This window comes from Triturus cristatus, chromosome 2_2 (genome assembly GCF_964204655.1).
Source record: "Triturus cristatus chromosome 2_2, aTriCri1.1, whole genome shotgun sequence".
Taxonomy (NCBI): Eukaryota; Metazoa; Chordata; class Amphibia; order Caudata; family Salamandridae; genus Triturus; species Triturus cristatus.
The window spans coordinates 1,231,989,346-1,232,015,665 of NC_140582.1; positions in this window are offsets into that span (position 1 = coordinate 1,231,989,346).

Consider the following 26,320-nt stretch of genomic DNA (forward strand, 5'->3'; position numbering starts at 1 on the left):
TGGACTGTGATCTTTCAATGTCCAGTCAAATCTCCTCTGTGGTGGGAAGCTGCATAAATGTGATCCGTCAACTGCGGAAGTTAGCCCCTGTCCTTTCTCAATCAATGATGCGGTCAATCGTAGCAGCAACTGTTATTTCAAGGCTAGATTATGGGAATGCCCTCTATCTGGGACTCCCCAAAACCCTGACAAATAGACTACAGGTCGTGCTGAATGACGCTGCACGACTGATTTTTAGACTCCCACGGAGAACTAAGGCCTCCCCTCTGCTTCATAGCCTGCACTGGCTCCCCATTAAAGAGCGAGTGGAATTTAAGAGCCTATGCACGGCCCATAAGGCAATTTATGGCCAGGCTCCTGCTTATATTGCAGATCGTTTGGTTGTGTATAGCCCAGTGAGAACACTTAGATCTTCAGATTCTCAGCTACTGGTCTGCCCCCGTTACAAATTAGTAACCAAGGGAGGCAGAGCCTTCTCTGTGTTAGTCCCTCCGCTATGGAACACGCTGCCTGAGATGCTGCGCAGGGAAGGGAACCTCCTGCGGTTTAGGAAGATGCTAAAAACACTGATGTTTAGAAGGATTCTGAGTGTCAGCTAGACCAGGGAGTGCTTTTCTTGCAATGTCTGCCAAGCTTATTGTTGTAACTAGAGATTTCGAGCGCCTAGAGACCTGCAGGTGATTGGGCGCGATATAAATCCAAAATAACAATAACAATAACAATAACAAACACGGTAGAAATCTGAAAGAGCCCTGGCATCACAAAATGGATGCCACCAGCACAGACACTGGCCTGTCCTCCTGCTGCTGACCGAATCTCGCAGTGGAGGAGGCCCAACAATAGGCATCCTGTCACAGGGAGGTGTCACCACCTTCCAGACAGGATTTAGTGTATTGGGGCTGGGTGGGTGCACTCCTAGAGTGCTTTGAAGTCCTACACTGGGGGAGCAGTAGGCTCCTCTGTGCATATACCAGCTCAAACCGGTTCAGGGGCTACCTGTCCCTGCTCTGGCGCAAAACTGGACAAAGGGAAGTGGGTGTAACCACCCCCCTACCCTGACCCTCCCAGAGAAGTGGTCATAAAGCTAGTCCCTCCCTTTCTTTTAGTAGAAGATAGGGAACCCTTGCCATTGCAAACTAGATATCCTTGGATGACGCTTTATGAGAAGAATCCTGGTCCTTCGACGTTCCACTACCTTTGGAAGACAGAAGAATCTCCCTTGGAGTCAAGGAATGACACCCCTGCCTGGCAGGCACCAAAAACTCCAATCAACAGTCGCAAACGTTCCCACTCCCGCCAGAGTCTGAAGTCCCTGCAGCCCCAGAAGTGAATTTCCTGACTTTTCGATGGCCATTGTGAGTCTCCAGCAAAGCTGAGGCGAGTGGACCCCACGAGTGACGAGGAACAGCAATACCCAGGTACCGTGCACTATTGTCGAGTGCAACCCCTTCACGACAATCTACGAATTTGTGCATTGGACCACGTATGGTCCAAGCCTCCAGCAGTATTTTCCTTGAAAATCAGAGGCCTACCTTGTCCCGAGTGACCGTGGGCTCCTGTGAAGTGAATCCTCATGAGGCATCTTCAAGATCCCTTGCCCGTTGGCTTGTGAGTGCCCTGAAGACTTTCTCATCAAACCAAAGGTTCCCCTGGTAGCTCCAGGCCTGCCCTCACTTACCTTCACTGGGTGAGTCCCTCAGACCTTGCTGGTCTGCACCGCTGACTTTCTTCATTTTCCACAAGACTTGCTGTTGCCAAGGCTTGTTGGCTCCAATCCAGTTGCCGACACCTCAGTAAGCTGCAGAATTTGTGGGACACGCCAAATCCAGCTCCTGGTCATCCTCCACGCCTCCTGGACCTCGTGGCTGAAGAGTCAAAACCCCCTTCATCACCTGAAATCACCCGACTTCCGTGGGCATCCATCTTCCTGGCCCCGGGTCACTGGCAAGTGACTGTGAACACTGTCCCTTCTGCTTCCAGGTCTTCTTCATCTTGAATCCAGCCTTGGATTCCACCGGATACTTCTTCAGTCTTCACAAGCAGCAAACCTTCTTCGGCTTCCATTGAAAATGGCGACGCGACCCGACACCAAAAGACACCTATGCACCCGGCTTCCCTGGGTGAGGTAACTCGTGCACTCCAGTGCTCCTGTGTGTGTTGGCCCTCGAACTACTAACCTTGTAAGTGACTTGCTTGTAGACCTCCTAGAAGTACCCTTAAACTAAAAATCCAACCGCGACTTGCTCCTTTGAAATCAATAGGGAACCCGCGGCTGTGTTCTCACACTGCACGCGTCTCCCTTGGGTCTTTTACTTGCCTGCCTTGGGTGGATTAGTGAACCCCAGCGATTTTACAGGCCCTAGGCCTTGTCCCCTTGCAAGTCGACTTTCCGAAACTTCTTTTTTAGTATATGGTCTGGTACGCCCCTAGGGCCCCAGACATATTTGTGCTTAACTTGTTGTGAAACGTTGATATTTGAATGTGTTCCTGACTTCTAATCTCATAGAGAGATTAGTAGAGTGTGTCTAGTAATAAATACATATATATTTGATATATATACCTGTGTGGTGTCCTTTCATTTGGTAATTCAAGAGATTATAAGGTAAAACAAGCTGCTTTACATTCCTCTAAGACTTAGCCTGAAGGCTGCTCTCCACAGCTACCACTAGGATAGCTTTCTTTAAAAGGTTGTCTTAAATATGTCTACCATGAGAGTCGAATTGGACTGGTGCAAGGTGGCCACTATAACTAGTGACCAGCATATGCCAGGCCAACTTCTCACAAGGTGCCTTAGGGGCATTGGTGGGGGCTGGAGTATTCTATTTGGACTTGGTGCAATCACTGGTCCAGTGTGTCTTTTGCTTCAGACTTTGCACCATGGTTTATTTTGGTCTTTCCCTTTGTTAGAGTGTGAATCCCCACCTGAAGAAGATTTTTGGGGCCCTTGTGAAGAGTTCTGGTCTTTACCCTTCTCCCCACCCTTGTCAGAGTTCTTAGAATCTTGCTTCTTAGGGTCACCACCTTGGTTCTGTACCTTCTGCCTCACCCTGGTTCTGACCCATTTGTCTGCCTTCTTTCCCAATTCTTGGGGAGAGGTCAGATCAGAGTCTACCAGGTACTGGTGCAACAGCTGATTTTGACAGTTATTAAGAAACTGCTCCCTCATTATCAGATTGTACAATCCTATGAAGTCACACACTTTACTGCCCAATAACCAACCTTCCCGAGCCTTGGCAGAACAGTCAACAAAGTCCACCCAGTCTTGATTTTGTGCCTTTTGGGTGTCCCTGAACTTTAACCTGTATTGTTCAGTGGTTAGGCCAAACCCATCTATCAGTGCACTTTTCAAGACCTGGTAATCATGAGCATCCCCTTCTCTTACAGTGAGGAGCTTATCTCTACCTTTGTCTGCAAAGGAGGGCCATAAGATTGCTGCCCACTGACCTTGAGGGACCTTCTGTACTTTACAGGCCCTCTCCAAGGCAGGTATCCATTTGTGGATGTCATCCCCACTCTGGTAGGGAGGGACAAACTTACTTAGGTTTCTATGGTCATTAGACCTCTCCCTATCTCTAGGGAAGTTGCTGCCACGAAGGGACTCTATTCCCTCCTTTTTTCTAGCTCTGTAGAGCTCTAGGGCTTCCTTACCTAGGGCCATCTGCTGCTTTCTGAGGTGAAGCTGAGTTGCTCATATTTCAGCAGTCTCTCTCTCCTCTCCTGGGAGGTTTCCCTCCCTCTGTGAGAAGAAACAGAGGTCCCTACTGATGAGGTAGTCTGAACAGACTCCCTTGAGAGAGATCTATCCCTTCTAACCCTGCTTTCAACTCTTCCTGGAGGTAAAAAGAGGGGAGCATCGTGCTCAACCTCATCATCCTCATCCAGAGGAGCTGGGTTTCCAGATCCTGATCATTGTCATCAGTCTGGTCAACAGTAGAGGTGGGGCCAGGGGGAGTTCCACCCCCAGGTCCACCTTCAACTGCTGCCCCACCCACTTCAGGCCCTCTAGGCCCTGAGAGATCATCCAGCCTGAGTATCTTTAAGAGATGCTGGGTGGTTGGGCGTTTGCCTGTCTTCAGCTTCCTAATGGAACATAAGGCCCTAAGCTGAGCAAAGGTGAGATCCTCATATTTATAGGGGAGAAGCCCACTGGCTTCTGGCAGGGACCCACTGGTTCCTGGCTGATTAGACATTACTAGTGTGGTGTGGTGTATTGCACTACCTAAACTAGTGTGGCCTACTAAACTCTCTTGAGTTGTAGAAAGGGTGTGCTAAGCCCTTCACACACAACTCTAAGTTCAGTAGAACCTACTGTATACTAAGCTTGATATTATATGTACTTAAGGTGCCATTAGCGGTTTTCAGTTGATCAATTCAATTGAGATTATCTGGTAAAACAATAGCAAGCTGGAATCCCACACGCTGCATACCAATGTGAGACGTTGGCCTGGCATATGCTGTCCACTAATTAAAGTGGGCACCCTGTACCAGTCCAAACGAACCCCTTATGGTGATAGTGTGGAAATTTAGCGTGCAAACTGAACATTATCTGCGCCATCTTGCCTCTCCCCAGCGCCACGCACAGCGAATGCACGGCCGCCATTTTAGGCACCCCACTCTCTCCCCGCTCACCCTCGACCACCAGCGCTTTCCCCTGGCGCTGCAAGCATCCCCCGCGCGCCGGCCACCCCCGCTCTCTCATACAGGCCATAAACCCTCTCCTTCTGCGCGACCCTGCTACGGAACCACTTCCAACCGACAACCCATACATGGTCATGCCTCTCCTTTGATAACCCCCTTCCTCTGCGCCCCATTGTCTGAACTGGTCCCAGGCCATCACCTAGCCCTGCGGATGCAGTTTACGGCCCCTACTGTAAGGGAAACACCCCACATCAAAGGGATTACAGTAGATCAAAGCCCCTACCCCCTGAGACCCGGCCAGTTGCACACACCCCCGGGAATTAGCGGAATTCCCTGCTGCGCGATAGCCATCTCCCACTGCGGGTAGGGTGGGAACTTCTACTGTATCTATGTGTGGGATCGGATCTGAGCCGGGGCTTCAGGGGATGTTCTTTCAGGCATCAAGGGAATCTCAAGAATGTACTATATGTAATAAAGCAATAAACCAGTGTATAAGAGACCAGGTCTCAGAGATGCAGTTAGAGCACCTCGTGACGATACCTTGCTGTCTGATCTGATGTGTTCTGCTCCGACGGAATAAAACTTTGTTTCCTGCCTTCCAGTCTCCGGCGCCTGCCTCTTTCATTGGTAAATTATCGAGTGGTATAAGAGGCGATTACCGCCGGGCAAATACTTGAAAGGTTATCGACTGAAACTGCCGCTACCATTTAACAATTGGCGTCCCAAACGTGGGGCCCATCAGCGACACGTGGATCCAGTGGGAGAGGTCCCGACGACAGAGTGAACGACTGCAACGATCGGGAGAGCTCCTGCCCAATAGACCCTCGTCTGGCAGCCGATCATCCGAACTTCACTGGTTCCGAGCAGACCTCTCTCGAGTGATCTACGGTCCTGACTGGGAACCATCAGGAGTGCCGCGGCAAATACGGAGAATAGAGGACGATCGGGCGCTGGAGGCGGAAGACGAGAAACTGTCCACGCGGTCCGGGTAAGGTCGTGAAATACGACAAAAGTGCGAAATAATTGATTGATTGTTTGAATACTAGTATTGCTCATTGATTGTGCTCATTGATTGTTCTCTTTGAGATATTCGCTGTCTACAAACGGGGAGGAGTAGAAATACTCTCTCTCTCTCCCTTTGCAGATAGTGAAGGGTAGGTAACGCAGACTTTTGTCCCCGTTGAAACCCGTCGTGCCTATCTTTATCTCCCCATTGATTGATTGTCCGAACATTGATTGTTTTGAAGAATAGTGCTTTTGAGATATTCTCTGTTTGCAAATAACGTAGAATAGGAATATTCTGTCTAGTCTTTGCAAATAGTGAAGGGTAGGTAACGCAGACTTTTGTCCCCGTTGAAACCCGTCGTGCCTATCTTTATCTCCCCATTGATTGATTGATTGATTGTCCGAACACTAGTTGTTCGATATTGGTTCTTTGGAGGTATTCTCTGCTTACAAATAACGAAGAATAGAGATATTCTGTCTAGTCTTTGCAAGCAGTGAAAAGATAGGTAGTGCTGACTTTTGTCCCCGTTGAAACCCGTCATGCCTATCTTCTCCCCACTGATTGGTAGTTGGTTCTGCCCGGACCGCTTATTAGAGGTGAACCATCCGGCTCCACTGGAAGGCACCCCTAATAAGGACATGTTCACTAAATATGGACTAGTCGCCGTAGCTTATAGCAAGCTGTGGCATAAATATACCAAGAAGGACCCCGAAAGTCAGTGGCCACTGATGGGATCCTTCGACGACCGCAAGATAGAAGCGCTAGAAGTAGCTCTGCGTAGCAATAAGACGACGCCTACTATGCTTGACAGTATTGGCATGTGGCGCAAAGAAGCGACGCAACGGAAAAAGAGGGAAGAAGTAAAAGCAGAAAAGGAATTACGAAAGGCAGCTCACCTTGCCGCTAAAAAGTTAGAAGAAGACATAAAGGAGAGAAGGGAAACTAAACTAAGACAGGAGCCCGAAACCTCGGGCCAGTACGCTGTTAGGACCCCTTCTTTGCTCTACCCTGAGCTGTCCTCCAAGCAGCGAACAAATGACGAATTACTGTTAGGTCCCCCGATCATTTACATGCCCCCTCCATATGCACCCTCCCAATCGGTAGTGCAACACCCACAACCCCCGAACACGAGCGAAAGCAGTACAGGGGCCTCGGCCCTCACGGCCTCAGCGCCGGCTGAGCCTCTTGTACTGAACCCAATGTCGACTACAGCGCTAGACGACCTTGAGATGGGAAAGAAAGAGTCCACCAGAATGAATCGATTAACTAAGGATGAACGAGCAGGAATCGATAGGATAGTAGGGACGCTGGTGGAGCGAAAGGAAAGTGAGGAGTATATAACAGACGTGTATAGCTCGTATGCCGACAGCCGCAGACGACACTTTGTCGTACGGCTCTGTTATCACGCCCTGAATGCATATGAGGACAGATACCACGATAAAGGTCCCGAAGGCTTAACGGCTCTATATAGGAAGGTAGACATTGGGGAAGAAGGAGAGGGCGATATCACGAACCTCTTCACTCGTACACTCGAGGTCTACCGACACCTTAAAGAACATGGACAGACCACCAAAACAGAAACCCCCATAGCAACTAAGCCCCAGGGAGGAAGGGCCGATGCCATGATGCCCATTAAAGAAGCTGCCCCCTACTGGGTCCCCCCACGGGGTCAGGGAACACACGACGACATCAATCACCAAGATGCGAAGGGAAGGGTTGTATATAACTGGGTCTACCAGCCGTGGGACCGGCAAGATATTTTGACCTTTAGAAAGACTCTACCCGACTTGAGAAAGAACCCGACTGCCTTCTACACTGAATTGGGTACGGCCTTAGGCTCAACGATAATGACGTTAGCAGATATCGACCTGTTCTTTGGGCTATGCCTGCCGGCTGATGTGTGGAAACAAATCCGGAAGGTTGACCACGCTGAGCCGTTCGGATATACCTGGGTACAACTCGATACCATAGATAAACAACGAGAACCAGGACAGAAACCCCCGAAAGCCATCTTAGAGCTCCCAGACAAGATTGTACAAAAGCTGAAGACTCTAATCCCAGAAAGAAAGGTAGACTGGTCGATAGTGACGGCTTGCCGCCAGAAACCCCAGGAAGATGTGTCTGAATACTTCTCCCGATTCGAGACTGTGTTTTCCGATTACAGTGGCCAAGACATGACCACCGCAACCGGACACCACCTCTTTGTCCAGAATTATGTAAAGGGTCTGTCTCAAGAAGTTTCCCAGAAGCTACAGACCAGCGAGAGCAGTTGGGCAGCCTCCAAACCCGCAGCAATTCTCCAGATGGCCCAATACTACGAAAACCAGAAGAACGAGAACGATAGGGCGTCAGAGAAGAAGAAAAAGGAATTAAAGGAGAGGGTGATGATAGCACAGTTGCAAGGGGTGACCATAGGAAGAGAACACCCAAAAGAGAATTACCAACCAACCGCCCCTAGAAAGCTACCGCCTAGAGACCATACACCCACACCCTACAACGGACGGAGAGACTTAGATGGGAACCAATGTGCGTTCTGTAGAGGGTTCGGACACTGGAAATCCCAGTGCCCGGTCCTCCTGGAAATAAACAAGAATAGGGATCCCAGAGACGCAGCATATGACCCCAGAAATAGAGGACAGGGACGAGGGCACACGAACAACGCCATCAACGACAGGCCAGGCAGACCAAACACCTTTGATCGCCCCCGCCAAAACCAGTGTCAGCAGTCCGACTATGAGAGCACTCATGACTTCGCATAGGACCGCCAGGGGCAAGGGAGGGATCCAGTCGAACTCCGTGTTGACCAGCAAGGTCCTTACGTCACCGCTAAGGTCTTGGGCACAAAATCTCCATTCCTGGTAGATACTGGGGCGACACGTAGTGCGTTATCTAAACGACTGATTCCTAGGGCACCCTTGTCTGGCTCGCACGTAACCTCAATAGGCTTTGACGGAACGCCCTCCACTAACCCCTTATCAGCGCCAGTCTCCTTTGACTTAGAAGATAACACCACTGACACGACCTTTCTGCTCTCCTCCAACACCCCCGATGCTATTATGGGACTTGATTTGTTAAAACATTTTCGAGCCACTATCAGATGCTCCCCAGGCGGAGTTCGAGTCATCCTACACGATAACCCAGATCTGTCCAGACCCTGTCACACACGGCGTATGCTCTCTATAACCGATGCTGATATGTCCCTACTCGACACATTGCCTTCACATCTATGGGCTAAAACCGACTCAGATGTAGGGCGCATGGTGATCGACCCGGTACACATAACCGTCCGACCGGACGCAGTGCTCCCAAAGCTTCCACAGTATCGGATATCACCCGAGGGCGAGAAGGCATTGGTGGAAATCATCGAGTCCTTGGTCGAGGCAGGAGTGGTAGAAGAAGTAGTGAGTAATGTTTGCAACAGCCCCATCCTACCCATTGTAAAGAAGCAAGGCGAGGGGGATGAGAAAGCCTACCGTTTCATTGTTGACTTGCGAGAGGTTAACAAAGTAGTCATACCCCAGTACCCCGTAGTCTCAGACATCACCACCATCCTCACCCTGATCCCATCCACTGCCACCGTCTTTACTGTTATAGACCTCAAAAACGCATTCTTTTCCATTCCCATCCACCCAGACAGCCGCTACCTGTTCGGCTTCACTTTAAAAGCCTGTTCGTACAGATTCTGCAGGGCACCCCAAGGCTACACTGAGAGTCCCAGTATTTACAGCCAAGCCCTCAAGAGGCAACTGGATGCAGTCCAACTACCCGATGGAGTGGTATTGATACAGTACGTCGATGACATTCTTTTGGCGGCCGACACCACTCCTCTTGCCGTCACAGCCACCATTCACCTCCTCCGCTTCCTTGCGGAGAACGGTCACAAGGTCTCCAGAAAGAAATTGCAATTCTGCCAGCCCCAGGTAACTTATCTAGGCCACCTACTATCCAAAGACGGGAGGAAACTTACCCCTGACCGAATTCAAACCATCCTAGAAACCCCTGTTCCCAAAACTCAGAAGCAAGTACGATCCCTAGTGGGCCTCACCTCCTTTTGTCGACAGTGGTTGCCAAACTTCAGTCTCACCGTAAAGCCTCTGCTTTCCCTGCTGGCCAAGGATGTCCCCTTCCCCCTCCCCTGGACACCCGAATGCCAATCCTCCTTCAAAGAATTACGAGACGCCCTCTGCTCGGCCCCAGTCCTAGGAACCCCAGACTACACTAAACCTTTCTCCCTCTACACCCACGAAAGGGAGGGATGTGCGTTGTCTGTCCTAACCCAGTCCATAGGCCCTAAGCAACGCCCTTGTGCCTACTTCTCTGCCACTCTCGACCCCGTAGCCAGAGCCTTGCCCGCCTGCCTTCGAGCAGTAGCCGCCGCTGCTGTCTCTATCCGACAAAGTGAGGGGATTGTGCTCTCGAACCCCCTCACAGTATTGGTACCCCATGCTGTTGATACCCTCCTGAACCAAACCAAGACTCAACACCTGACTAGCGCACGACTGACTGGGTATGAACTGACTCTGCTTGCACCCCATATCACATTGAAACGATGCACCACTCTGAATCCAGCTACACTACTACCTCTCCCTGACACTGACCCCAATGCATCCCCTATACATGACTGCGTGACCCTCACCGATGAACAAACCAAGAGTAGGGTTGACCTCCGGGATACTGCCTTCCCGGACCCTGACGGAGAACTGTGGGTGGATGGCTCATGCATCAAGCTCCCCGATGGCACCACCTCAGCTGCCTATGCAGTCACCACAGCTCGAACAGTTGTTGAGACAGCCCGCATCACACAGCGATCCGCACAGGCGGCTGAACTAATTGCCCTCACACGAGCCTGCATCCTGGCGGCGGGGACGACCGCAAACATTTACACAGACAGTCAGTATGCCTTTGGGGTAGTTCACCACTTCGGACTCTTATGGAAAGAGAGGGGATTCTTGACTTCTCATGGCACACCCATCCTGCATGGAGATCTAGTCTCTGCCCTGACCGAAGCAGTCCTCCTCCCCACACGGCTAGCCGTGATCAAATGCCAGGCACATAAGAAGGTGACAGACATTATAGGTCAGGGAAATGCACTAGCTGACATTACTGCCCGAACCACAGCCGAGAATAGGTCCACGACCCGCATGTACGTGACCAGGTCACAAACTGAGAAATGGAAGGATGCTAGGGAAACGATTAGGGATATCCAACTAGCCAGCACACCACACGAATTAACCGAATGGGCCCGAGTAGGATTGAAGGACGATGACGGTTGTTGGCGAACTAAAGACTCGAACAAATGGTTGCTACCCGACTCATACTTGATCCCCATGCTGACCATGGCACACTCCCCCGCACACATAGGGTCTGCCCCCATGATCGAACTCATCTCCAAAGTCTGGCACAACGACAGAATACCAGACTCAGCCAAACGTCTGGTCCAACAATGCCTAGTATGCCTCCAACACAACCCTGGGAAAGGAACTGCTGTACCCCGGGGAGGGTTTGGGGTCCCCAATCACCCCTTTGAAGTCCTACAAATGGACTATGTCCAGCTAGAAAGGTGCCAAGGTTTGAAGTACGTACTTGTCGTTGTGTGTGCCTTCAGCAAGTGGGTGGAAGCCTACCCAACCCATGACAACACCGCTATGACTACCGCAAAAGTACTACTGAAGGAATTCTTCCCCCGATACGGCCTTTGTCGAATTTTGTGGAGCGACAACGGCCCCCACTTCGTAGCCGAAGTTATCCAACTCATCTTAAAAGGGTTGGGTGTAAAACAGAAGTTCCATGCGGTCTTCCATCCCCAATCTGCAGGCCTGGTTGAGCGACACAATGCCACATTGAAGCTTAAGATAGCAAAAATAGTCGCCACCACAGGGCTAAGATGGCCAGACGCCCTCCCACTAGCATTGCTATCAATGCGTTCCACCCCCACCAAACACCACTTAACCCCCTACGAGGTCGTCTTCGGGCGGCCCATGAACCTTTGGACTGCACCAAAACCATCATCCATCCACGACGTCCCGGACGTCCTCATGTCTGACTATTTGTATAACCTAACTAAGACGTTGTCTGTTATCCATCAGCAGGTGCTGCACGCCATTCCAGATGTTTCCAGGGGCCCGGGACACGACATCCAACCCGGTGACTTCGTCTTAGTGCGCAACTTCCAGCGCACCAAGAGTCTGGAGCCCCGGTGGACGGGCCCCCTGCAAGTCCTGATCACCACCCGAACAGCTCTTCGAGTGGAGGGGAAACGCAATTGGCTGCATGCACACCACTGCAAGAAGGTATCACCGACCCTGACAACCACGGACAACATCACCGCCCGAGAAGAACTTCTGGACAAAGACCGACCATCCCTGAGCCGCTGCCCGGATACAGAGACACTTGAATTGATTGAATATCCCGATCCCACTGTGCCATCCAAAGAAGGGTATAACTTGCGACGAAAGGAGAGGACTTCGGCTAAGCAGACCACAGGCTAAGTGGGAATCTCAGAGCGGTAGCCTAGTCACCTAAAAGGCCACCAGGAGAGAAACTAAGCAAAGTCTGTGGTTCTGCCCGCTACCGAGTCTCTCGAAGGTGATGGAAGCGCCCGACATGAAGGTGATGGAAGCGCCCGACACGAAGGTGATGGAAGCAACCGGACGTCCGAAGATCCACTACAGAAACCCAAAGACTGACCGAATGCACAGCTTAAAGACTATTGCACTTTTCATTACCCTTCTCTTTTGCCTTCTCCTCATGGTCACCTTCTGGATCATGGAGGAGAGCACACCCGCTCATAAGACATTGCTGACTACCGTTCAACCTACCACCACGAAAGAACACCATCTGATCTCACTTTCACCCCAACTCCGAGAAAGGCGTAAGGAATTCTGGAATAACTCTTTTGTGCAGTTACTCCACCAACACAATCTTGCCACTAACGCCACTAACTGCTGGATCTGTGGATTGCTACCACATGCCACTGGGCACTCAATCCCTTTCATCCCTTCACCTTTTTCTGTCCATGGTTCCTGCCTCGCCTGGCTGATCCTCCTGCAGGAGAGCTACAAGGACAATGCCACTTCCGGCAGAACCATGTCACACTTCTACCATGGGTTCTGGCTGAACAAAACTGGTAGAACTTCCGCCCTCTTCTGCCCTCTGAGATCGAACACTTCCTTTCACATGGACATCCCTGCCAAAGAACGAGTTGAAATGCAAGTGTTCAACAATCCAGCCAGACCCACCTTCTCTTACCTCCGAAAACGGACGGCCGCCACCCTAACAGTGGCCCTGTCCGTCATCAACATCACTGGATCTGTATGCCTCGAAGGCCTGGGGGCACAACTGGTGGGCCACAGCTCCTGCCTCATCACCCGGACATTGGATTCAGTTGACCCACCCTCCTTTGTTGCCTCCCCGAATATGTACTTCGTCTGTGGTACTAAGGCCTACACCTGGCTTCCAAAAGGTTGGGGAGGCACCTGCTACATCGCCTTTGTCCTTCCTCCAACGTATGTGGCTCCAGCAAACCATCACCGACAGAAACGGGCCAAAGACATTGTGCAGGCCGACTCCACCGGAGCACAGTTCATGGACGCAGTCAAAGGCCTTGTTCCACTCTGGGGTCCAATGGCAAACAGCCGTGCCATCCGCCACTTAACCCAGGCAGTCGAAACGGCAATGAACATTACAGCTGGCGCCCTCGCCAACAACACCGCTGAGCTTCAGGCCGTCCGCCTGGTGGCTCTCCAGAACCGCCTTGTTCTAGATGTGGTTCTGGCTGACCGCGGAGGAGCATGCCGCATCATTGGGTCCAGCTGTTGTACCTACATACCGGATAACTCACCCTCAGTCTACAAAGCAATTGAACACCTCCACAGACTGTCCACAGAGGTCCATCAAGAACAAGAGGAATGGTCACTGGGGAGTTGGTTTTGGGACACTATTAAAGGTTGGGGATGGAGGTTGTTTTCATTCATCCTCATACCAATCATGATACTATGTGGATGTTGCTTGGGGATTCAGTGTCTGCCACCTTTATGTTCGCTTTTTATGAACTGCATCTGCCCTAAGACTTTGGACTTTGAAACTGAGCGGATGAAAGCTCTGAACGAGGTGGAGGTACGGGGTATTATGGGGATAGATCCAAACTAGGCAAGCTGGCGAGACATGTTAAAAGGGAGGACTGTGGAAATTTAGCGTGCAAACTGAACATTATCTGCGCCATCTTGCCTCTCCCCAGCGCTACGCACAGCGAATGCACGGCCGCCATTTTAGGCACCCCACTCTCTCCCCGCTCACCCTCGACCACCAGCGCTTTCCCCTGGCGCTGCAAGCATCCCCCGCGCGCCGGCCACCCCCGCTCTCTCATACAGGCCATAAACCCTCTCCTTCTGCGCGACCCTGCTACGGAACCACTTCCAACCGACAACCCATACATGGTCATGCCTCTTCTTTGATAACCCCCTTCCTCTGCGCCCCATTGTCTGAACTGGTCCCAGGCCATCACCTAGCCCTGCAGATGCAGTTTACGGCCCCTACTGTAAGGGAAACACCCCACATCAAAGGGATTACAGTAGATCAAAGCCCCTACCCCCTGAGACCCGGCCAGTTGCACACACCCCCGGGAATTAGCGGAATTCCCTGCTGCGCGATAGCCATCTCCCACTGCGGGTAGGGTGGGAACTTCTACTGTATCTATGTGTGGGATCGGATCTGAGCCGGGGCTTCAGGGGATGTTCTTTCAGGCATCAAGGGAATCTCAAGAATGTACTATATGTAATAAAGCAATAAACCAGTGTATAAGAGACCAGGTCTCAGAGATGCAGTTAGAGCACCTCGTGACGATACCTTGCTGTCTGATCTGATGTGTTCTGCTCCGACGGAATAAAACTTTGTTTCCTGCCTTCCAGTCTCCGGCGCCTGCCTCTTTCATTGGTAAATTATCGAGTGGTATAAGAGGCGATTACCGCCGGGCAAATACTTGAAAGGTTATCGACTGAAACTGCTGCTACCATTTAACAATAGGTTAAAGACAACCTTTATTGAGAGCTATCCTAGTGGTAGCTATGGAGGGCAGCCTTCAGGCTAAATCTTGAAGGAATGTAAAGAAGCTTGTTTTACCAGTCTATAATCTCTTGAATGACCAAATGAAAGGACAACCCCACCAGGTATATATTTAAAATATATGGATTTAAGATAAACACACACCCCTCTGCACAGTGAACACTGACATACACACCTCCAACAAGTGCTGCACAGTGAACACTGACATACACTGCCCCAACCAGCGTTGCACAGTCAACACCGAAATACACACCGCCAACCAGCGCTGCGCAGAGAACACTGGCATGCACTGCGCCAACCAGAGCTGCACAATAAACACTGACATACACTGTGCCAACCAGTGCTGCACAATGAACACTCACATACACTGCGCCAACCAGTGCTGCACAGTGAACACTCACATACACTGCAGCAACCAGTGCTGCACAATGAACACTGACATACACACCGCCAACCAGTGCCGCACAGTGAACAGTGACATAAACTGTGCCAACCAGTGCTGCACAGTGAACACTGACATACACACCGCCAACCAGTGCTGCACAGTGAACAGTGACATACACTGTGCCAACCAGCGCTGCACAGTGAACACTGACATACACACCGCCAACCATTGCTGCACAATGAACACTGATACACATCGCCAACCAGTGCTGCACAGTGAACACTGACATACATGGCGCCAACCAGTGCTGCACAGTGAACACTGACATACACTGCACGAAGCAGTGCTGCACAATGAACACTGACATACACTATGCCAATGAAGACTGACATACACTGCGCCAACCAGTGCTGCACAGTGAACACTGAAGTACACAGCTCCAAACAGCACTGCACAGTGAAAACTGACATACACAGCACCAACCAGCGTGCACAGTGAACTCTGACATACACTACACCAACCAGTGTTGCACAGTGAACACTGACATACACTGCGTCAACCAGTGCTGCACAGTGATCACTGACATACACAGTGCCAACCAGTGCTGCACAGTGGACACTGACGTACACTGCGCCAACCAGTGCTGCACAGTAAACACTGTCATATACTGCGCCAACCAGTGCTGCACAGTGAACACTGACATACACAGCGCCAACCAGTGCTGCACTGCGAACACAGACATACACTGCACCAACCAGCGCTGCACAGTTAACACTGACATACACTGCACCAATCAGTGGTGCACAGTGAACACTGACATACACTTCGCAAACCAGCGCTGCGCAGTGAACACTGACATACTCTGCGCCAACCAGCGCTGCACAGTGAACACTGACATACACTGCGCCAACCAGCGCTGCACAGTGAACACTGACATACACACCTCCAACCAGCGCTGCACAGTGAACACTGACATACACTGGCCCAACCAGTGCTGCGCAGAAAACACTGACATGCACTGCGCCAACCAGCGCTGCACAATGAACACTTACATACACTGCACCAACCAGCGCTGCACAGTGAACACTGACATACACTGTGCCAACCAGTGCTGCATAGTAAACACTTACATACACTGTGCCAACCAGTGCTGCACAGTGAACACTGACATACACTGCGCCAACCAGCGCTGCACAATGAACACTGACATACACTGCACCAACCAGTGCTTCACAATGAACACTAACATACACTGTGCCAACCAGTGCTGAACAGTGAACACTGACATGCACTGCGCCAACCAGCGCTGCACAATGAACACTGACATGCACTGCGCCAACCAGCGCTGCACAATGAACACTAACATACACTGTGCCAACCAGTGCTGCACAGTGAACACTGATATACACTGCGCCAACCAGCGCTGCACAATGAACACTGACATACACTGCACCAACCAGCGCTGCACAGTGAACACTGACATACACTGTGCCAACCAGTGCTGCACAGTGAACACTGACATACACTGCGCCAACCAGCGCTGCACAATGAACACTGACATACACTGCACCAACCAGTGCTTCACAATGAACACTAACATACACTGTGCCAACCAGTGCTGCACAGTGAACACTGACATGCACTGCGCCAACCAGCGCTGCACAATGAACACTGACATGCACTGCGCCAACCAGCGCTGCACAATGAACACTAACATACACTGTGCCAACCAGTGCTGCACAGTGAACACTGACATACACTGCGCCAACCAGCGCTGCACAAAGAACACTGACATACACTGCACCAACCAGCGCTGCACAGTGAACACTGACATACACTGTGCCAACCAGTGCTGCACAGTGAACACTGACATACACTGCGCCAACCAGCGCTGCACAATGAACACTGACATACACTGCACCAACCAGTGCTTCACAATGAACACTAACATACACTGTGCCAACCAGTGCTGCACAGTGAACACTGACTTGCACTGCGCCAACCAGCGCTGCACAATGAACACTGACATGCACTGCACCAACCAGCGCTGCACAGTAAACACTGACATACACTGTGCCAACCAGTGCTGCACAGTGAACACTGACATGCACTGCGCCAACCAGCGCTGCACAATGAACACTAACATACACTGTGCCAACCAGTGCTGCACAGTGAACACTGACATACACTGCGCCAACCTGTGCTGCACAGTGAACACCGACATACACTGCGCCAACCTGTGCTGCACAGTGAACACCGACATACACTGCGCCAACCTTTGCTGCACAGTGAACACCCACACGTGCTCAGCACTCGTATCTCTCCCCTCCCCCCCGCAGCAGCATACAAATTATATGATTCAATGGATCGTTGTGAGCAGCACACACGTGCTCCTTCCCTGCAGCCCTCTCCTGCAGCAGCATGGCATGAACCCCCTGTGCTCAGCCCCTGACTCCCCCCCCACCACACGCAGCACCCCCCCCCCCCTCCAGGCCCTGCAGATGCACGGAGAGCAGTTTTCCGGCTGCAGAGCTGGGTGTTTTTCCCGCCCTCCTCGTATATAGTATTTCGGATGGAGCCTGACAGGACCCCGATCCTGCACCGTCAGCTCTCCTGCATCCCTGCATCCTGCAGCAAGCAGCCCCCCTATCACAGCCGGGCGGGGGCCGGAGGCTGATAGCGGTAATTCTTGGGTTGTGGTCGCCGCCCGCGCCGTGAAAGCTTCCCGCAGCGCTGCTCCCAGTGCAGGGTGAGGGGATGCGGGGGTGATGGTGCATTGCACCCACGTGGTGGTGTGGGGTGGGAGAAGGGCAGGTGAGGAGACTGTACCGCATATGAGGGTGTCAGACACAGCCCCAGCCCTCCCTCCCTCCCTCAGGTGTGAGGCACTAATAGACCAATCTTTGAATTGACAATTCAGTGAATGAATGAACGAATGAACCCCGTCGATCCAAGCGCCTGTCAGTTCGTCCGTGCATGCCACGCCACCCCACCCCTCCATTGTTTGCGACCCTCTGTGCTCTTGGGTTTGCTCTGATTCACATAGCGCCTCGTGCACCACTCTAGCGCTTCCTGCCTACGGTGTGAGGAGCACAATTTCTGAGTGATGCCTCCTTTTGGCCCCAGAGGCCCCGGCAACAGTCTGGACCCCCCAACGGAAGGTTGTGGCAGTGTGTAGTGTTCACCTGCCTCGCAGCGTGACAGTGTGACACTGACACGTTTTAAAATGAAGCCCTCAAGGGTGGCATTGTCCGGCGGCCCTGTTTCTGCCACAGTTGTGTGTTTTGTCAGCCTCTTTCTCATGTATGTGTGTACCTCACTTTCCCCGTCACATCCAAACTGGTAATTAGTTTTTGGATGTTTTTCTAGAATTTGCACGTTCAAACATCTTAAATAGGTTTTGTCATCGCCACCCTCGAACGCCTCACACTGTGCACTGGGTGGTGTCCCACATCAGGCTTTGTTAATTCCAATAATTTATACAGCTGTATTACATCTCTTGCCGCCCTGAGAAAGCCCTGGTCCTACTGACCACCTAGGGCGAAACACGTGTCGGCTGTTGCATCATTTACAGTATAAAATAACATTCTGGAAAAGCAAGTATGAATCAAATAAAATACTTTTTCAAGACAAGTCAACTGTTTTGTTAAAAAATTAACAAAGTCCTAATGGGAATCTTTACATGATATTCAAAACATTTATTAATTAAGGAGGAGTATTTGTCCAAGTATTATTACATAAACGAGCCTGGATAGGTCCGGTGCCTCGAGCTAACCTATTCCACCCATTAAAACATATGAGGGAAATGCCATTCGGGACTAGGATCCCGGGACCTATCGTAAACTTGGGAACATTGATCGACTTTGTGGAGGGACGCCTGGCTGCCACAATAAGATTGCATATCTCGGGAGGAGGGTCGCACGCTATCAACTGTCGCCGTTCAATCTCTATGCAAAGAGGCGGAGGGTTGACGGGCTTGGGTGCAGTGGCGGCCTCCACAAACAAAGGGTGGTGAGCGGGTGGAAGGAGTGCGGGGGTGGTCGTGTGGGGTGTGTTAGGTATAATATATTAAAAATAAAAATAAAATACCTGAAGCCGCCAGCAGCATCCTGCGTCGCGTCACGCCGCCTGTCCTCCTGGTACCAGCAGCCCCTGGGACAGACTCCCATCCAATCCCAGTGCAGCACAGCAGTGAGGAGATTGACCTGAGCGGGCTGGAAAGACGCTCGACTCAGACCAGGTAGTCTGTGGGGGTTTCTCCTTCCCGGCTTTTCAATGCAGCCGGGCTGGAGAAACATAAGTGGGCATTGTAGGAAACTGGCTCTACACATACTACACCAAAATGAGGTATAGTGTGTATAGAGTCCAGGTGACCCCAGAGGTAGGCAGAGGTTAGAGATAGATGGAACCTTGTTCTCTATTTGTGGTAGAGTGGTCGAGCAGTAAGGCAGTATCAGAGGACAGTGTGAAGCACTTGATGTAAACACTCAGTCAGCAAATAAATTCACACACTCAAGAACTGAACTCTAGGCCAATTGTTTTAGTATAAAAAATATACTGTTTTATTTTTAGAACCAAGCAAGCCTGCCGCAGGTCAGCATTGAATACTTTTCAGTAATAAGTTGCTGAATATACAACAGTTTAAAAATGCAATAGAACTTGTACATTGTTTTATATACAGCGAATGCAGTAGGTTGCAGCACTTAGCAAATACAGTACATTGAAATGAATAGGCTTTTCCAGTAAATTTCAGGTAAGTTACTTTTTAAGTTACTTTTCTAACTCAGTGCTGGATACCGAGATTTAGCACTGGGACATATCCTGCAAACAGGTAAGTAAATACGTTTTGGATATTCATGCGATTTGTAATGAATATTTTTAGATTTCAAAACTCCACACTTGGAAACTTTTGGGAAGAAAATTGTCAATGTTATCTTATGGAGGAAAAACAGGTTATCGGTTCACAGGTAAGTTATCGACTGTGAGAGTTAAGGTTCTGGGGTTAGACTCAGGGGTCCCCCTTGGTCAGTGATGCACTCTTGTTACACCCTCACTCTCACTAGGATGGCCGGGTGCAGAGTGTTGAGGCCCAATGTTATCCAATGGCGGATAGTGGGCCTCCTCGTCCCAGGATGTGCATTGTTTCAGGCCCCCAAGAGCAGCAGGCTCTCGATCAAGGGGTCCAGAAACATGTCTGTTGGTGGCAGCCTAAGCAGCCACTCAGTCGGGTCAATAGAAGTTGGTTGAGTTTCAGGGGGCATCTCTAAGATGCCCTCTGTTGTGCATTTTACAATAAAACTCACACTGGCATCAGTGTGGGTTTAATGTGCTGAGAAGTTTGATACCAAACTTCCCAGTCTTCAGTGTACCCATTATGGTGTTGTGGAGTTCGTAATGACAAACTCCTAGCACCATATACTCTTAATGGCAGCACTGCACATACAATGCCCAAGAATGTACTTGGGCACTGCAGGGGTACAGGGCTCGTGCACCTGTACCCTCACCACTGGTATAGTGCACCCTGCCAGAGGGGTGACTGATCTATGCCAGGGCAGTGGTTTGTGGGTATGGCACACAGAGATGTGTGCCATTTCGACTCTTCACTTTGTTCTGCACTGAGACACGCAGCCTGCAAAGGCAGTGTGTGTGTGTGCCAGGGTACAGGACCTCTAAGGGTGGCACAATAAGTGTTGCAACCCTTAGAGGCCTACTCTGGTCACAGTGCAATGGGTACCTGTGGTGCCATTTACCAGGTGCTGACATGTGGCCAGAGATGCCCATTGGGTTTAGGCTTCAATGCAAATTTAGGGAATGAACATAGGCCCTGGGTACCTGATTAGCAGGAGCCCAGGGCACACCCAGTCACAGAACATCAGCAATTCAGCAACAAAGTGGGGGCATACCATGCAAGAAAGAGGGCACTTTCTCACACAACCCCCCACTCCCAAATGAAAGATGATGAGACTAACTTTTCCCTAGAGAGTCTTCATTGTCTAAGTGGAAGCTTCTGGAAAGTCCATCTGCATTGGCATGGGCAGTCCCAGGTCTGTGTTCCACTTCAAAGTCCATTCCCTGTAGTGAGATGGACCACCTCAACAGTTTAGGAATTTCTCCTTTCATTTGCATTAGCCATCTGAGAGGTCTGAAACCATTTTGAACTAGGAAGTGAGTGCCAAACAATTATGGCCTCAACTTCTTCAGGGACCAAACCACAGCAAAGGCCTCCCTCTCAATGACACTCCAACGCTGCTCCCTGGGGAGAAGCCTTCTGCTTATGAAAGCAACAGGTTGGTCTTGGCCTTCATCATTGTTCTGTGATAGGACTGCTCCTATCCCTAGCTCAGAGGCATTAGTCTGCACTATGAACTGCTTGGCATAATCTGGAGCCTTCAGAATTTGTGCTGAGGACATTGCTTCTTTCAGGGTGTCTAAAGCCTTTTGGCAACTAACTGTCCAGTTAGCCTTCTTGGGCATTTTCTTGGAGGTGAGTTCTGTGAGGGGAGTCACAATGGACCCATACCCCTTCACAAACCTCCTGTAGTACCCAGTCAAGCCAATGAATGCCCTGACTTGGGATGGCCTGGATCTTGGGCTGTAAGGGCTGTACCTGACCTCCACCAACAAGGTGGCCCAAGTACACCACAGTTCCCTGCCCTATCTGGCATTTGGATGCCTTGATAGTTAGTCCTGCAGTTTGCAGGACTTTTAAAACCTTCCCAAGGGGGATCAGGTGATCCTGCCAGGTTGAACTTAAGACAGCAATATCATCAAGATAAGTTGCACTAAAGGACTTCAACCCAGCAAGTACTCGATTTCCCAACCTCTGGAAGGTGGCAGGGGCATTCTTTAAACTAAAAGGCATAATATTCAACTGATAATGCCCATCAGGTGTGGAGAGTGCTGTTTTCTTTTTTGCTCCAGGGGGCATGCCAATTTGCCAGTACCCTGCAGTTAAGTCAAATGTACTTTGAAATTTGGCTGCACCCAATTTGTCCATCAACTCATCTGCTCTTGGGATAGGGTGAGCATCTGCATTGGTGACAGAGTTGAGCCCCCTGTAGTCCACACAAAACCTAATTTCTCTCCTTCCACCCTGTGGATGAGGTTTGGAGACTAGAACCACTGGGCTGGCCCAGGGGCTCTCCGAGGGTTCAATAATACCTAACTCCAACATCTTACTGACTTTAGCCCCGATGCTTTCCTTGACTTGGTCTGACGTTGATACATTTTGTTTTTGACAGGTGCACTGTCACCAGTGTCCACATCATGTGTACACCAGTTTGTCCGATCAGGGGACTAGGAAAAGAGCTGAGCATACTGCTGCAAGACTTGCTTGCAGTCAGTCTGCTGTGGGGCAGAGAGGGTATCTGAAAAGACAACTCCATCTACTGACCCATCTATTGGGCTGGATGAGAGGAGATCAGGGAGAGGTTCACTCTCTGTTTCCTGCTCCTCGTCAGTCACCATCAGCATGGTGATGTCAGCCCTGTCATTGTAGAGCTTTAAGAGGTTCACATGGATAACCCTTTTGGGTGTCATGCTTGTGCCCAGGTCAACCAAGGAGGTGACCTCACTCCTTTTTTCTAGGATAGGGTTAGGGCCACTCTTCTGTCCTGGAGTGCCCTTGGTGCCACTGGCTCCAAAACCCATACCTTTTGCCCAGGTTGAAATTCAACCAGTGCTGCTTTTTGGTCATACCAGTGCTTCTGAAGCTATTGGCTGGCCTAAAGAGTTTTGGATGCCTTTTCCATGTACTCAGCCATTCTAGACCTTAGGCCAAGCACATAGTCCACAATATCTTGTTTGGGTTCTTGGAGAGGCTTCTCCCAAACCTCTTTTACAAGACATAGTGGTCCCCTTACAGGATGGCCAAACAGAAGTTCAAAGAGGGAAACCCCAACTCCCTTCTGTGGCACTTCTCTGTAAGCGAAAATCAGGCATGGTAAGAGGATATCCCATCTCCTTTTGAGTTTCTCAGGGAGCCCCTTAATCATGCCTTTCAATGTCTTGTTGAATCTTTCAACAAGGCCATTGGATTGTGTGTGATAGGGTGTAGTAAACTTGTACTGCACTCCACACTCTTTCCACATGTGTTTGAGGTAAGCAGACATGAAGTTGGAATCTCTATCTGAAACTACCTCCTTAGGAAACCCTACTCTGGTGAAGACACCAATGAGGGCCTTGGCTACTGCAGGAGCTGTAGTAGTCCTAAGTGGAATTGCTTCAGGGTACCTAGTGCCATGATCCACTACCACTAGAATAAATGTGTTCCCTGATGCTGTGGGAGGTTCAAGTGGAACCACTATATCCACACCTACTCTTTCAAAGGGACCCCCCACCACAGGCAGTGGTATCAGGGGGGCCTTTGGGTGGCTACCTGTCTTGCCACTGGCTTGACAGGTAACACAGGAGCTGACAAACTCCTTCACCTTTTGGTGCATCTGGGGCCAGTAAAAGTGACTAACTAGCCTTTCCCAAGTCTTGGTTTGACCCAGATGCCCAGCTAGGGGGATGTCATGAGCTAACGTCAGGAGGAACTCCCTGTTCTTCTGTGGCACTATCACTCTCCTGGTGGCTCCAGGATTGGGTTCTCTTGCCTCAGTGTACAGTAATCCCTCTTCCCAATAAACTCTGTGGGTACCCCTGACATCTCCCTTTGCTTCTGAAACAGCTTGCTGCCTCAGGCTTTCAAGAGTGGGACAGTCTTGCTGCCCCTGGCACAGCTCTTCCCTAGAGGGCCCCCCTGGGCACAAGAGTTCAGCCTGGTAAGGGTCAAGCTCCATAGGCTCAGTTCCATCTGGGGTGTCCAAGTCTTCTCCCTGAGGAGAGGGGTCCTGATCCTTTTGCTGAACAGAAGCTGGTTCCCCAGTCTTCTTACCTTTTCTCTTGTTAGGTTGGGCCATTCTTTCAGGCTCCAGCACTTCTTTTTCACACTGCCTTTTGCTTTTACCTCTTTTTTTTACACACACCAAATCAGGGATATCCAGCATTGCTGTGTGGGTTTTTAGTTCAACCTCAGCCCAGGCTGAGGTTTCCGGGTCATTGCCCAGCAGACATGCAGCTGGAAGCTTTGGAGCGACCACTACCTGTTTCAGGTCAGTAACCCTCCCATCCAGTCTAATGTCACCTTAGCCATAGCATGGTTAGTGGTAACTCTGTCAGCATTGGTGACCGGGTAAGTACGCCCAATGAAATATTGCTCAGGGGAAACCAGTGTGTCTTTCACCATAGTGGCACTGGCACCTGTATCCCTCAGAGCCTCTATCCTAGTTCCATCAATCCAAGGGTATTGTAAGTATTTCTTTAAGTTGGGTGGCCACACAGCTACAGTGGCAAACTCAACTTCCCCCTCTGAAACTAGAACTGCTTCAGTGTGCAACCTGATTTGCCCCGGGCGCACTGTTAATCCCATCTGGAGACTTGCTACACCAGGAGTAGCTGTAGGACTAGGGGCCTTTTGCTAGGGCAAGCATTGTCTCCAGTTAAGTGTCCCAACTTCTTACAGTTGTTACACCAGGCCTTTGCAGGATCAAAGTTCTTTCCCCTATATGGTTTTGAAGTGTAGGGAAGATTTTGGGACCCACCCCCCTGTGCAGGTTTTTGGGGCCCTTTAGAAGACTCAGACTTTTTATCTTAGGGATTCTCACCACTTTTCCCCTGGGGAGGTTTTGTAACCCCTTTCGTTTGGTCACCCCCAGTGGTTGTCTTGGTCACTCTAGTCTTGAACCAGTGGTCTGCCTTCTTTCCCAATTCTTGGGGAAAAATTAGACCTAGGTCTACCAAATGCTGACGTGACTTTTCATTTGTGCAATCACTTAAAATATGTTTCTTCATAAACAAATTGTAAAGTCCAGTAAAGTCATGCACATTGTATCCAGTTAACCAACCATCTAGTGTCTTTACTGAGTAGTCTACAAAATCAATCCAGGACTGGTTTTGGGGTTTCTGAGCACCCCTTGAATCTAATTCTGTACTCCTCAGTTGTGAGTCCAAATCCCTCAATCAGAGTTCTCTTCGTGGTCATAAGACCCAGCATCTGGCCCAGAGAGGGTCGGGAGTCTGTCTTCGCAGTTACCAGAGAACAGTTCCCATAAGAGTGTCCCCCAGAGAGGTTTCTTCATCTTTCTCATGTCTCAAGCCCTCTCAAAGGCTGTGAACCATCTAGTGATGTCACCACCCTCCTCAAATTGAGGGACACCCCCTTTAGGGATTTTAGGATCATAAGAATGCTCTTTATCCTTATTATTTTGATTGCTGCCACCATTGATGGGTGCTAAACCCATCTCCTTTCTTTCTCTCTCCAGAGCCAGGAGTCTGGATTCCAGATCCAGTCTTTTGGCCAGCCTTGCTAAAAGGCTGTCCTCTTCATTGAGGCTGTCCTCAATGTCCTCACCAGAACCTGAGCCACCTGTGTGGCCTCTACGCCCCCAGAGGTTGATTCTTGGAAGTAAGGGAACAGGGTTCCTTTCTTCCCTAGGATGTGGTGGAGGTAGGTACCTTTCTCCAGCCTCCTCACCTCCTTCTCCCTCTGACTGGTCATCACCATTTTCAGAGGGGTGGGCCTTTGAATACTCAGCCAATAGCTCTTGGAGCTTTTGTTTGGTTGGACGAGGACCCATTGGTATATTTTTAATTTTACATAAGGACCTTACTTCCTTGAAAGCCAAGGTGTGAGGTCAAGCTCCTCAACCATGTCCTATATGTCATTATGGTTATCCCCACTAATAGCCGTGTTCTGTTTTTGAGACATTCTAACAAAAACTTTCTAACCCCTCTACCCTTGACTACAGTGACTTTTTATTTTCTAAAATTCTAAAGGGACTTAAGCAAGGCCCTAACAAGACTTTTAGTAATTTGGTAAAAATGCCAATTTGAAAAAATCAAAATTCTAAAGGCAATTTAAGAGTTCTGTTGTGTAATCAGGTGGTAACTAAGTAGTCCAACAAATGCAAGTTGTGTATCCCACCACTGCTCCACCAATGTGGGAAACTGGCTCTATATATACTACACCAAAATGAGGTATAGTGTGTATAGAGTCCAGGTGACCCCAGAGGTAGGCATAGGTTAAAGTTAGATAGAACCTTACTCTCTATTTGTGGTAGAGTGGTCGAGCGGTAAGGCAGTATCAGAGGACAGTGTTAAGCATTTGATGTACACACTCAGTCAGCAAATGATTTCACACACTCAAGAACTGAACTCTAGGCCAATTGTTTTTGTATAAAAAATATACT